Raw genomic sequence first — 13,724 nt, 5'->3', positions numbered from 1 at the left:
GAGCCCCTGAGCGCTGCAAGTTGGAAGCAACTGCTGGGGGCAGTTCAAAGTTCCACTGTTTACTGTTCACATTCACCAGAATGAACGTTACTACTGTTGGTAAGTCTCCAAGGGGAAAGAAGAGAGGGGGAGGAGGGGCCGACCGAAGGGAAAGGGAAACCAGTGCCTTGGCCCACACAGGGAGGGAACCTCCCACAACAGACCCGCAACCACGGGCATTTAAGAGGATGAAGCAGAATGATTACCATACCCACTTTAGACCACCATGACCACTACGGCAATTAAAATACTGACATGGAACGTGAGGGGCCTGGGGACATACCTCCGCAGAAACAGAGTCAAGACCTACCTGCACAGGAAGGGGGTGATGATAGCACTCTTACAGGAGACCCACTGCTCCGCGGAATCAATGGCCAAACTCCAAACACACTGGGGAGGGCAGGGATTCGGCACAGCTTATTCCAGATATGCTAGGGGAGTATATACCTGGATACACCCACAGCTCCCCTTCCGCTTGACCAAATCAGAAATAGACCCGGAAGGCAGATATGTAATGCTATGGGGACACATAGAGCAGACGGAGGTGTGCATCCTGAACTCCTACTTTCCTAATAGCAACATACCGGCCCACTTGAACTCGCTATACCCCAAAATTGCACAGCACAGAGACGGTCTGTTTATCTGGGGGGGCGACCTCAATTGTATATGCGACCCAAACCTAGATAGATCCATCCCCCTCCCGAAAGGTCCGTCAGCAGCAACAACCGCTCTGACTGCAATGATAGATAGACTGGACCTGGCAGACATATGGCGAGAAATGCACCCAGCCGTAAGAGGATACTCATACTATTCACCCCCGCACAACCTATACACGAGGTTAGATCACATCCTCATCGGCAGGGAACACTTACCTCAGGTGGAGGGAGCGCAGTACCTAGGAAGGACCATCTCTGACCACTCCCCGCTCCTAGTAACATGGAACCACAAAGGCCCCAGACCCCCAATTCCCATGTGGAAAATGCCGGCAGAGGCTCTTAAAGACCCTGCCTTCAGAGAAGAACTGCAAGAATCCATAGATAGTTACATAGAGATCAACGTGGGAAGCGTGGAACACAGTAGCACGGTATGGGATGCCCTAAAAACGGTGATAAGGGGGGAGACCATTGCAAAGGCTGGTGGAATCAGGAAACTGCTCAGGAAGGACTTAGACCAACTAGAAAGGGAGATCGGAGAACTGGAAGCGGCCCCCATAGACACCCGGGAAAGGGAACCAGAACTTCGAAGGCTAAGGGGGGAGAATGAAACAGCGTGGCGCAGACTAGAAAAGTTTGACCACACGGCCAAAACGAACAGATCACATACGGAAGCGGATAGACCGGGCAGGCTACTGGCCTGGCTATGCAGCAGGGAACACCCCAGACACCCCACCACATCACTGCGAGACGAAGCAGGGAACATACACCACACGCAGCAGGGTGTCAATGAAGTCTTCAAAGAATACTATACATGCCTATACTCACACGCGGAGGAGGTCCCCCAGGAACTGATCATGGGCACGCTGGATGAGATTGGACTCAATAGAATGTCAACTGAACAGGCCATGGCACTAGATACAGAAATCACACCCGAGGACATAACCGAAGCAATTAGGTCCCTAGCCACGTGTAAGGCACCTGGCACGGATGGGTTGCCCTCAGAGTTTTATAAAGCCTATGAATCCTCCCTCACACCCCTGCTACATAAAGTATACCAAGAGGCATATGAGAGGGGGATATTACCAGAAAGCATGAGAGAAACACTTGTGGTCCCAATCCTGAAGCCAAACAAACCGGCAGACCTGTGCGACTCATATCGCCCGCTGGCAATGCTAAATTATGATGTAAAAATTCTAACCACCATACTGGCCAAGCGCCTATCTAAAATAATAGGCGACATAATACATCCCGATCAGAATGGTTTTATACCAGGGCGCAATACGTCAATGAACCTGCGCAGGCTGCAACACATTATAGCGCAAACTAGTGAAGACGAGAGCCCCAGTGCATTACTATCCCTCGATGCCATAAAAGCTTTCGACTCCATTTACTGGGAGTGGCTTGTGGCGGTACTCAAGGAATTCGGCTTCGGACCCGGATTTATCAGATGGGTCGAGATACTACACACCAAACCAAGCGCAAGAGTAAAGTCAGGGAAACATGTGTCAGACGCCTGGAACATACAAAGAGGGACTAGACAAGGCTGCCCATTATCCCCAATGTTGTACGTATTGGGGCTGGAACCCATAGCTATTTATTTCCGGAAACAGTTTTTTGATGCCGGCATAAGACTGGGAGGGGTGGACCACATCATTTCGCTTTATGCAGATGACGTTCTTATATATGTCAGGGACCCACACATCAACGTGCCAACCATACTAGAAGTCCTGGACAACTATTCCAGAGTCTCTGGGATCCAGTTTAGCAAGACAAAATCCTGCTTGTTCCCACTAGCGGCCCTAAAAAATGAGGACGTAGAAACACTCCCGGAGGTAGGGATAAGATGGCAGACCACCACATTCCGATACCTAGGAATCCAAATAATGCACACCCCAGCACTGATGCACGAACATAACACAAAAGCAGCGATCCCGGCCCTGCGCAGATCCATGAACTTTTGGTCGAGACTCCCCTTGTCTATGATGGGAAGGGCATCCATAATTAAGATGATTGTTTTACCGCGATTCCTATATGGGTTCCAGAATGTACACTACTATATTAATAAACCCCTCTTCCGGCTGCTCGAGACGCTAATAAGAGAGTTCATCTGGGGGGAAAACAGACATAAGATAGCGCTGTCGACACTGACCCTGCCATACACACGAGGTGGCATCCAACTCCCAAACCTAGAAAAGTACTACTTAGCAGCACAGCTTAGCTTTGTACTCAAATGGTTATCCGATGAGCCCACAGATGAAACACCCCTGCTACAGTCCATGAGCCTCCCATTCACCCTGAAGGAACTGGTCTGGGTACCCACGAAACTGCTAGGTACGGCACCCCACATAGTCACCTTGGGGAGGGAGATCTGGCGCAGAACAAGGACACTCACCCGCACACAGAACGCTTACGCACCTGAAATACCCCTACTCGCAGACCTGTACACAACGGTCACTGATCTAAAACAAATTAGATTGTGGGAAAGCGGAGGGGTTTACACCTGGGGAGATCTTTATGAAGAGGGCACCTTTAAAGAATTTGCCATATTACAAGAAAGGGAGGGCATCCACACGGGCCAGTTCCTCTGGTACCAGAAGGTCCGCTCCACAGCACGAAGCAAATGGGAAGCGTGGCCGGAGGAACCGGATCCGGAGCCACTACTCACGCTGTTATATAACATGGGGGAGGGCAGTAGACCAATATCTCAAATATATAGACACTTGAGCGACATACCCAACCCCCGGAGCGCGGAAATGAAAGGAAAATGGGAAACAGACGTAGGCAGAGAAATGACAGAGGGGGAATGGAATAGGGCACTTACATTCCCCAAGGAGGTGTCCAGGAATCATAGATTCAGACAAATACAAATTAATGTGCTGCACCGAACCTACCTAACCCCGAAACGAATAGCTAAGTTTAACAAACAATCGCAGTCACACTGCACCTGGTGCATGAGGGAGGAAGCGGATTTAATCCACATGATGTGGGAATGCCCCAAGTCCAGGACACTGTGGGATGGGGTAAAACAGACATGTGAGAAAGCAGGCATGACCAACTACAAATGGGCACCTGAGGAATGCCTACTCGGAACCTATCCTAGGCTAGCTAAACTGAAACACACAGTCAGACTCATGGACATAGCGTGCATCCTGGCCAAAAGAACCATAGCCATGTCCTGGAAACGACCCGCAGGTCCGCAATACAAAGCATGGCATAGTGAAGCAGAGCGATGGGTGTCGGCCGAGACCAAGGCCTGGGCTGAAAGTGTCACTAGATCTACGGATGAGTCCAGCAGAGCTCTCGAGGCATGGAAAGAACTCACTAGGCATATGTTCCTCCCCTCGGACGACAAGCCCCCATGAACCCATGACCCGAAACGAACCCGCCTACAAGACAAGAAAGGGCAAGCCCAGACGTGCGACTGGAAATGAGGATGGTCCTGGGAAGGTGTCCCCCCTGCACCCTCCCTGAGTATGCTACCCAACTTCCCTACATCCCCTCCTCCCTGAAACAAAAGAAGCGGAAACACACGGACATGGCAAGGAGACAGTTACTGTTACCTGTTATTTGTTGTTTGTTATATTGTTAAGGCTAAACCGAAAAGCACTGTAAAAGATTATGCACAAGACGCGTTTTGCAAAACTTGTAAGAGATATTACTAAAAATGCCAATAAACAAATTTTAAAATAAAATAAAATTAACACCTCAGTGTGTAAGTAAATCTGAATACTCATGCTACCAATAAATGTTGGTTTTATTGGTGGAACAATAAAATTCCTTATCTGAATATTAACAAGATATCTTTTTGTCCAGACTATAGTGTTGAACAATGGCAAGCCGGTACACTTAGTCTTTTTAAATACATGATTGTGGATTCATTCTAAGTTTCAAGTTATGTGAGCATTAATAGAAATCTATTTCAGTAAAAGAGTGGATACAGTGTTGTATACAATCTTCATATTGATTCACATGTCTCGTCATCGTGCCTGATGTACTCACACCTGCATGTGACATCATTGAAACATCCAAATAGGACTGTATTATCCATATGAATTACTGCAATATTATTTTAGGATTATACAGACTATTTTACCATGAAGTGTGTTACCTAGATTACCGTTAGGTTACATGCCCATAGAGTGGTGAAACATTATGTTATTATAGTAATAAAGAGTACGTCCAAAATACAATCAATAACATATGTCATACAATAAATAGGCATAAATCATAATCCTATCATTTATAGAAAGACATGCATTTCTTCATCCCAGTTCAAGCTAGTATATGTTGTTTTATGTTCACAAGTATATCTTGTTTCAAATTTCCTTAGTTGTTTTTCTCTATTGCCTCTTCTGGTTAAAAGTTTTATTTGGTCTATAGCCAAAAATGTAATATCAGTGTTTTCGCAATTCAAATGGTTTTGCTGCCAATGCTGTGCTAGAGGCCTCCTTTGATCCTGACTGCCGATTGTGTTAAAATGTTCTCTGATTTGTACGCGTAATTTCCTGATCGTGCTTACCATGTAGGCCTTTTTGCATATACAAACAATCACATACATCCCATATGTGTTCCTTCAATTCAGTACGTTTTTTTTATGTATCTCTAGTCCTTGTTGCAATTTCTTTTAATTTGCGCACATCGTTTATGACATATTTGCGAAAGCTGTAGTTTCCACAGTTATAGAGCCAACTTACATTCTGACTTCTATCAATCCACGTGCTATTCCTGTTGCTGTTGGTCATCTAACTAGGACTTAGATAGGTGCATAGGGAAGATGTCTTCGTATACATTATGCTAGGTTTTAGTTTAACATCATATCATTAAACATAATTTTGTTCACCGTAAAGCCATGAAGGTTTACAAACAAAACATCACATTCATTCAAATATATGTATCCCAGTAAATTACACAAATACCCAATCAAAATCAAGAGAAAGTCCAGGAGCTCTTCGATAGCCGTAACCGGCCAAAACAACTTAAAGTAGGACAAGAAGTAGAACACAACGGTCTTAGTGTACAGTAAATCTTAAAATTCTGGGCCCTGGGGCCCCATTCAAAATCCTGTTCCTTAGCGGTACAGCGTTGTCTCCAGAGAGCATGGGCCCATCAGGCACATTTCCACTGGCCTGCAATTTTAGTTCAATGGAGGAAATTGGCAGGGGTCGACATCTCGTGGCAAAATTCAATAGGTCCTCGGCCAGTCCATAATCAGTGAAATCAATTCTGATTGAATCATATTCATCTGTGTCATGTCCATGGATCCTAGTGCATTGTGAAATGTGCTCCCTCCAGATGAAAAAACAACCCCTCACCACATGGATCCAATGCCATCACTAGGTTCATAAATCCTCAAGATCAGTTTAGGAACCTTGTGGAGATAGAGTGACCTCCCTTTCCGTGGAACCAAGGGACTTCACTTACTTCCTATTAACTTGGTGGGGGTGCAACCAACCCTAGTTGTAACACTTCCAGTTGAAAGGTTTACCCCTGGCGCGCCCTTATTGCTGATGGTAGCTTTTGAATCTGCCATAGGCAATGCATCGGTCCATACTGACTTAGTGGTTGGTAAAATATTTATTCCAGAGTCTTTAGTTGGACCTTGCCCAGTTGGTAAAATATTTATTCCAGAGTCTTTAGTTGGACCTTGCCCACCCTGTGGGGCACCGATGGCCTTTGAGCCAATTTCAAGCACAGATATGGCAACTTCCTCCATCATATTTTGATCCCTTCCCACTTGCCCTTGTCTTGTTTCTTGCTTCTCTTCACAACTACCCCTACCCCTGTCAACCAGTTGTACTACATAAAAAACTAGGTGTTTTAAGGTTGATATTTCAGCCAACACCTTGCTGCAATTGCAGGTGCAGGGTCTTAACCCTCTACCCCCATCTATGGTATTTAAAGTAGAGGTGGACGCTTGTTTACTGGAAGGGAGAGAGCCCATGACATGTCCAGGGGTACAAGGTGTTCCTGCTATTAGGGGAACCCCATTTCTGAGGTTTCTGATATTTCAATCAGTCCTCCTTCCTCAATCGTGGGTTTCACTGTCTGGCAATAACCCATTGGAACATACATTTGTCTTGTTCAGGCTTTTACAATAGGTGGTCACGTCGGGGGCAGGCTTCTTTAAGAGCGAGGTGAGCCCCCACTCAGATGCCTTGTGATACAAAAAATGGTTGCATTGGTGTTACTATTGCTGTTGATCGCTGGCTCAGAGCAACTGGGGACCCATACATTTGGATCTGCTGAGGCTGCAAGTGCAGAGCAGTTAGTGATAGTGGACACCCTAGGGGCAGCTTCCTCCCCTTGTGGGACAGCCGTGCACTGTTGCATCAGCACTATTCCCACTAACACTTCAGGGGTTGGACATGTGCATCCATTATTTTCAGGGTCGGTGAAGCCTTAGTTGGCAGAGCCAGCATTATCTTGGGTACTGGCTTGAGTGGCTGCTCCCTCGCCCCCCACCGGTCACAACTGATAGGAATACCTGTTGGACCCAGGAAGTTGCTGATTTCATAGATAATTGAGTAGATACTGTCAGCAGATTTAAAAGGTTCAGTAGGATCAGTGAGGCATGTGTTTTTCCTTGCGACCACCAACTCAATTTTTCATTTTGACTGAAAGAATTTTCCTTTTTTGTTTGGTAGCAGGCGCTGGGGCAGGATTCACTTGCATATCAATAATAGTGTGAGCCTCATTGGCCTCAGGTGCCTCAAGAGTTGCATAGGCATCGGGATGCAATATGATCACAGCAATAGACAAGTTTCATGGTTTTTCAAATTAATAACAAGCTATGGTCTGTGGCTACACACACCAGGCCGTTCTCACTCGGGGTGCAATTGGGGATACTAAGACTGTGGTGCAAGTGCAACGTTGCGTTAGAACAGAGTAAGCGTGACATAGTCTCTCACCTGGGCTCTGGTTCTAGGTGCTTTTTCAGTTCCCTCACTCACTCTGGCTCTCAATTTCTCCAGCACTGCAGAACTCACCAGCACTGCAGATCCAAAGATGGCGTTGACACGTAGCAAGGGACAGCCTAAAGTCCTCCAGGTGTGCTTCCAGTAGGAGTCCTCAGCTACGGTCCAGTCCAGAACTAGGGCTTGAGTGGTATGGACTCTTCATCAGCATGCCCTGCTTTTGCAGAACACCCCTGCGGGAGCGAAACACCCTGCACCATTACTTCCCCACAGGCTTTGAGCCTGGGGGGCCTCAAGCAGGAGATACGAGGAACGGGACGTGACCTGGCACTACAGTGCTTGGTCTATGGCAGCCCTCCTGGAACACACAGCAGCTCCCTGTGGGAGTGAAACACCCAGCAGCCTTACTTCCCAGCGTACTTCCGCCGTGGTGGGTCTCAAGGCAGGAGAGAGAGCGGGGTCTGGCGCTCCGGTGCTTGATCTATGGTGGCCCTCCTGGAACACACAGCAGCTCCCTGCAGGAGCGAAACACTGTGCGCCCTTACTTCTCTTGATACTTGTGATCTTTGTCTAATAACAGTACGTGACAGTGTCTGGCTAGTAGCTGATAGATGGGTTTATCTCCACTGCATTGGGTGATAACAATCATTTTCTGAATTATTTACTTACTTGACTGGCAATGTTTTGGTGTCATTAAGTCTGTTCTGGTTCTAGTCAAGGCTTTAGCTCTTTAGATATTCTGTTTACTGTATCTCCTGGCAATGAAGCTGTATGCTTTTAGTTGAAATTCCCAATTTCTTTCAGATTCATCACTGCAGTTTCTGGGGGCTCAAATGCATTTGCTAGTTGGGATGTTCTCTATGTTGGACTTGCGATGGCAGCTGGTTGCATGAAAAGCCAAATTCACTTTGTTCTCTTTCGATAGCTCTTAGTATGTAATTTATTATTCTTAAACATATATTTCTAGGTCTAAAAAAGAAATGTGTTTTCTGTTGTGTTGTTCTGTGAGTTTTACTCCAAATAGATTGTTGTTCAAGTGCAGTTTTATATCCCTCTAAATCTTTCTCAGACCCATTCCATATAACAAGGATAGGCCACTGAATGATATGATTGTTGAAATTATCCACCAGTGTAGCATGCGTAGTTTTGAAATGCCCCATTAATAAATTCACCTGGGTGGGTGCACATATGCACCCATAGCAACATCTGAAAATTGTTGATAAAATAATTTGTCAAAAATGAATATGTTATTTGGAGTAATGGCCTATTACTTGAGCAGATTCTCAAATGACCCATTACTTATTTACTAGATTTGAGTAGATTTAGATGGAATTTATTCCATACAGGGGAAATTCTATTGCGTCATTCTATGATTACTGCTGAAGAAGCTTCATGTCGCATTTGTAAGGTATAAAAAAGTCCTGAAACTTTGAAGCATTTGTTGTTTTATTACAAAGGCCTACTTTATTTTTTGCTAATATTGTGAAAGATGTCAATTGTGTTGACGGTGAATCCTTCTGGTCTTACTGTCTATGGGGGTAATCCCCATCTAAACATGTGTAGCTGTAACCGGTTTTTTAAGATGTTTACACTTGCGTATGGAATGCAATGTCAATAAACACCACTGTAAATGTTTACATGCACTGTGCACTTTATTCTCTTTGCTAGAATTTGGAAATACTTCCGTTTTGTGTACAGTGAGTTCTTTTGTTCATACTGTTTAGGATTTGATTTCATTTCTCATGTATGACTGAAACTGGCTCATTCAAGATGTTTACATTCGTGAATGGAATGACATGTAACTTACTGCTGCTATGGCATATGTTTATTGGCTTTTCATAGTTTTATATTATTGGATCTAATGGTGTTTTTTTCTTTATTTTTTTCTTTTTTTAATATCGGAATAGAAAAAACAATGTTTATCCTTTTAGCATTTGATGTTGTTATATTGCATTTAGGAATGATGGATCTTACTGAAAAAATAGAATGTCTTTTGTAAAGATTGACGTTTCTTTGACCAAACACAAATAAAAAAAAATATATGTTATTTTCTAGAGTAAAACTAAGCATCTCCTTAATCATACTATATTGAACCATGTATTTTGCAGATTTGTTTTTAAAGAAAAACGAAAGCCTTCCAGAGCGAAATTATGTCTGATAGATATAGGTAATGATGTAACATCAAAAATGACGAAAATATAGTCATGGTTCCAAGATAGCTGCTCTGGTTTATGTTAAATGTCCATAGTGTCCATAATAAAACAGAAAATAATATATCCCTCTTTCATTCACCTTAAATTGCTGTTTTCATTATGAATTATAGATGATTATCGAGTTTACTAAAACAAGTGACTCAATTTTCAGTGGACCACTTCTAGAATCAAGAGGGGATCGAAATATTTGAACAACTAATGCATGTATTTTTCACTCTCTATTGTACCGGTTTCCAAAGTAACATGACCCATATCTCTCTTCCACCCTTCTATGATCTAATACATTTTAAATTGCTAGTTTATACATGTACTTTTGTACATGCATTATTACATGGCCACCCTAGTGGCCATGTAGTTATGGTTAAGTTGGTGTTTCCATAGGAAGAGCACTTTTTGGGTGGCTTATAACTTCGCTCCCCCTGGACGAATCCTCACCAAACTTTGCAAAGAAATTATATGGCCCACTCTGAATTTTCTAGCAAAGTTTGGTGAGGATTCGTCAAGGGGGGGGAAAAGTTATAGGGGGAGTCCCAAAACTTTTTTTTTCCCATAGACTGAATGGGAAAAAAGTTTGCGCACGGCTACAGCCCGAACCGCTGGATGGATTTACACCAAATTTGCGGCAGGAGCGGCAGCCTGGTCCCAAAAGCGTGCTTTTGCAAATTTGGTGTAAATCCGTCCAGTAGTTTTTTAAAAAATGACCAAAATGTAAGGCAAACAAATTAGTGATATCTGTGTTCACTTCGCGGACGGACTTCCCTGTTCGCTCCGCGGACAGCACCCCGATTGGCCCATGGCCTTTGAGTCATGTCCGCGGACATGTGACGTGTTCGCTGATTGGACGGCGAGGGGCGTGGAGCGCTTCAGATTTTCTGTGGCGCCCGCCATCTTGTATTCGCCGTCAACCGCGTACAGCACGGTGAAATGTGGATAAAAAATTGTATTTAGTGCCCTGTGTTGGTGTGTAAGAGTGTTTGGGGAGGGTGGGGGAGTATGGGATAGGTTCAATGTTTTTTTTTTAATGTGCTAGACGTTTTTGTTGCGTTCAATTTGTCCGCGGAGAACACAGCTGTTCTGACATTTTGTAAATAAACTAAATGGTGGGGTGTTTAGAGGACGGAGTATGTGTCATTTTTGTTCGCAAGGAAGGTAAAAATGAGCTATGAACACTCGCGGTGTACTTAATTGTTTGTAAATACACAAACTGGGGGTGTCCTCAGGACGCTGTCCGTATTGTGATCTGTCTAGTTGAATGTGTTCTAAGAACACTCGCGGTGTCCCGAAATGGTTGCAATTACACAAAATGGGGGTGTTCTGAGAACGTTGTTTGTATTGTTTGTTGTCAGGGTGAAAGTGTTTTAAGACCACTCCTTTTGTCCGCTAATAGTACAATTTCCTATGGGCGTCAACCGACTTTTTGTCCACTAAAGAAACGATAAATCCGGCTGGTGCGCGCCGACATTATGTGATAATACTATGATTGGCGCTATTGACCTGGCTGACTTGCTTTTGCGACACTAAATCATATCTCCCGCCCCTAAGCCTGATATTATCAAAGCATTCATATTCCCCGCCTCTCTCCGTGACGTTACAGGGTACGTCATCAAACGCGCCCAGTCCTCTCCAGTCCTAAGTGACTTTACACAGAACCCGGAAGACAACACATATTATGTCACAACACAGCGCGCCACAATTCGGAATATGAAACAGTGATTTAAAAGAAAACAGCAAAATTGTAAATTTTGTAAAGTACATTTATTTGACATCAAATGTTTAGAGAATATTCAGCAATTTGCATTTGTCTTTGTTGTCGATCCGCAAAAGTTCATGTTGAGGCACGTGATGTTCCTTTGCGGTACAGAGGGTGTTAGATCAGTTTACAACTCAGTGCGCCACAATTCGGAATATGAAACTGTGGTTTAAAAGTAAACATTAGGATTGTACATTTGGTAAAGTACATTTATTTCACATGAAATGTTTAGTGAATATTCAGCGATTTGCTATTGTCTCTGCTGTCGATCAGCAAAAGTTTATTTGGAGCCACGCGTTGTTCCTTTGCAGTAGATAGGCTGTTGGTTTATGATAAAAGCAGTAAATGGTCGCTCTGATAATCGGAAGGTTGCTCCAAAAATGAGCCATTAGACCAACCTATTGGTTGGTATGTTGTTTGTAGCCGCTAGTACTGCGTAAGGGCATATTGGTCCTTGGCGATTGTCCCATAAAATGGTGAGGGTCATGAAGTTGCATATTTGGACCTGCACCTGGCAGTTGAAGACCCCATCCGCTGGAGTCTGTAAATCGTGACATAGGCAAAATGGGGCCACATACCTGTTTTAAAAAACATAAATTAGTCTCACCAGCCGATCTTCATTAAAAATCATCATTTTATTTATTAGGGCGTGAAACTATTTGCTATCGAAGATAGTGCAACGGAGTATGTTAATAATAAAATAATAATATTTTCCCATTCATATAGTGCTAAGAACCGTGAGGTATCTAAGCGGTGCTTATTATTAACCACAGTGCGTGGTGCCCATTTATCGACCACGGAAGGATGAAAGGCTGAGTTTGGCCTTGCCGGGATTCGAACTTGCGTTAGCAAGCTGTGCACGGATGTCAAAGCGAGCGTTGTATTCGCTGTGCCACTTGACAGGCTACAGTGAAGTGGCACAGCGAGTAGAGCGCTTGACCGCCTATAGACCGGTTAAATTATTTATATTAACCAACCCTGTGTCGTCTGCCTTTTTTAGAGCCCTCTAAACAACAGGGGATCAATTCGGCGGTGATAGTGCGTGGTAGAAAACATTATGCTACTTTCAACAAACAAGTTCAACTTGAGCGGTCTTTAATGCTACGCTATTGTAATTATATTTGGTATAAAATAATCTAAAGGGTTACTTACAGTACAATTGCAATTTCCATTGTCTACGAGTGGTGCAGTCCCAAAATACGACTCCGTGTGTGCCAACGATCTTTCGCATAGTGATATAATATATAAAAGTGGTTTCGTTTCATAAATTTCATCCTTATCTTCTCTTACGTTTTAGCAACACTCTTTCAAGAGAAGTCTTTCATCACAATCTCTGTCTGTCAAGGTGAAAACACAATACAACCTTATAGTCCGCTTCGTGAGCCTCTCCGGGGCCCGAGAAAAAAATGGAAGCAGCTGACCTTCACTGTGCACGAGCATAAATTCTTACTTTGCAACATTCTGTGTAAAGCCATCTGTAGAAGTTGGTTTTTGCACGCCATGTTTGTATATTGTGTGCGTGATATTAAAAAGAGTTTGTTTAAAGGACGTTATGGTTTTAAGTACAGCCGAAAGACCCCTGAAAATCGCAAGTTATGGTAAGCTATGAAAAATAACTCGCGCCACCACAGTTACACTGCTAAGACTAACACCCAGGACATCAAAGATGACATTGGAAATGTCATTGATGAAATCACTGATGACATCACATGTGTATGTACTTTTCATGGAATTTGTGTACTAGGGATTTTTATTATAATGTTGCGAAAAAAGTGTCAAGCATATTGCAATAAATATCATACCGTTATTAGTGCTTTGAACGATGCATTGATATAAATAGCATTGTATTATGGGATTCTATCTAGTATACTGATTCACAAAATGGGGGTGTTCTGAGGACGTTATTCGTATTGTGTGATTGCTTAGCTGTATGCAATGAGGGAATGGCACAGAGATTAAAGTGGACGCCGTCCGCAGACACCGCGGCTGTTCGTGGACAGGGCGTGCTACATCTGGGTTTTTTCCAGGAAATCCAACATGGAAAGAAGACTGTACGGATCAGCCAATCAGATGTCGAGGTTGTGGGTTTGTGTTGAAAGAGACTGTGTGTGGTGAAGATGGCAGAAGTGGAGAAAGTCAGGGTGTTGTTGCT

This window comes from Ambystoma mexicanum, chromosome 5p, assembly GCF_040938575.1.
Source record: "Ambystoma mexicanum isolate Mex_15411 chromosome 5p, UKY_AmexF1_1, whole genome shotgun sequence".
Lineage (NCBI taxonomy): Eukaryota > Metazoa > Chordata > Amphibia > Caudata > Ambystomatidae > Ambystoma > Ambystoma mexicanum.
Note: the sequence above shows the minus strand (reverse complement) of the source record.